The following is a 1,780-nucleotide window of genomic DNA, read 5'->3' on the forward strand; positions in this document are numbered from 1 at the left end:
GGAACGCATACAACTTAACACCAAAAACCCCCACAATCTGATTTAAAAATGGGCAGAGGACCTGAATAGACACTTCTCCAAAGAGGGCCTACATCTGAAAAGATGCTCAACTTTACTAATCATCAAATAAATGTACACTAAAATCACCTCACACCTGTCAGAATGGCTATTATGAATAAATCAACAAACAAGTTGTCAAGGCAGTGGACAAATAGGAACCCTCATGCACTTTGGTTGAAATGCAGATTGGTACAGCCACTGTGCAAAGCTATATGTAGCTGCCTCAAAAAATTAAGAATTAAAAATGGAACTGCCTTATGACCCAACAATTCCTCTTCTTGGAATTTATCCAAAGAAACCCAATGCACTCGTTTGAAAGAATATATGTACCCCTATTCATTGTAGCATTATTTACAATAGCCTAGGTTTAGAAGCAGCTCAAATGTCCATCAGATGAGTGGATGAAAAAATAGACCCAGAAAACATAGAAACATGAGACAGACTGGTGAATTTCAGAGGGAAGATGAAGATGGAGAGTAGGTGAGGAGAGATTAACTGGGGAACTTATACATGCATAGTCCATGGACACAGACAATAATGTGGTGAAGGCCTGAAATGGGCAAATACAGGGTGGAGGGGGGTCAATGGGAAAAAACAAAGGGCACATATACTTTCAACAATAAAGATACATTTTTATTTACATAATGGAATACTACTCCACCATAAAAAGGAAGAATATTTTACCATTTACATCATGGATGGACCTGGAGAACATTATGCTAAGCAAAATAAGCCAGTCAGAGAAAGACAAGTACTATATGATTTCACTCAAGTGTGGAATTTAATGAGCACACCAAACTACCAAGAAATATAGAGAGAGACCCATAGCAGGCAAACAGCTCTGGTGGTGGTGGTGGTGGTGGTGGTGGGTGTTGTGGGGTGTGGAGGGATTAGCAATAAAGAAAAAGAGAGAGAGAACTCATATACATGGACAACAGTGTGGTGATTGCAGGGTGGGGTGGGTAAGGTGATAGCTGGAGGTAGAAGCATGGAGGCAATAAATGGTGATAAATAAAATTAAATTAAAAATAAAAAAGAATATGAATGACATAATAAAAAGAATGGGAAATAATCTAATGTTGAAACCATATTTATCTGAAACTGCCAGTTCAAAATTTTAAAATTACTTGTGGCACCCCTTAGATTTTTTTTACTGTTTAAAGTATTATAAATAGTAATACATATGTCTTCTTTTTCCCCATTGACCCCCCCCTGGCCTCCCCTACCCCCCGACACATGTCCTCACTCCCAGCCCCTAGTGTCTTCAAGTCCTTAGGTTGATCTCTTACCACCACCCCCCCCAACTCTCCCCTGTCTTCCTGCTGTAGTTTGACAGTCTGTTCAATGCTCCTTTGTCTCTGTATCTATTTTTTATCAGTTTATGATGTTCTTTATATTCCACAAATGAGTGAGGTGATATGTTACCATGTCTCATTGCATGGTTTGGGAACTACAACTATAAGTAACTTGAGAACTGTTTACAATAGGTAGGTAGTCTTTATTCTGCTGCCAGGCACTAACTCTGGAAAACAATCTAATCTTTGGTCTTGTAGAATAACTCCAATATGTATATATGTTCTCAAAGGATTATTACTGTGCTATTTCTCCATAGTTCGTCTAAGATGCAAGATGTCAGAAGTTACCATTGAGAAGGCTAACCCCTATTTTGTAAAACTATTGTTTGGAAGTCTCTGCTATTCTTTAGATGGCCTCTTTTTCT

The sequence above is a fragment of the Myotis davidii genome, unplaced genomic scaffold (genome assembly GCF_000327345.1).
Source record: "Myotis davidii unplaced genomic scaffold, ASM32734v1 scaffold288, whole genome shotgun sequence".
Lineage (NCBI taxonomy): Eukaryota > Metazoa > Chordata > Mammalia > Chiroptera > Vespertilionidae > Myotis > Myotis davidii.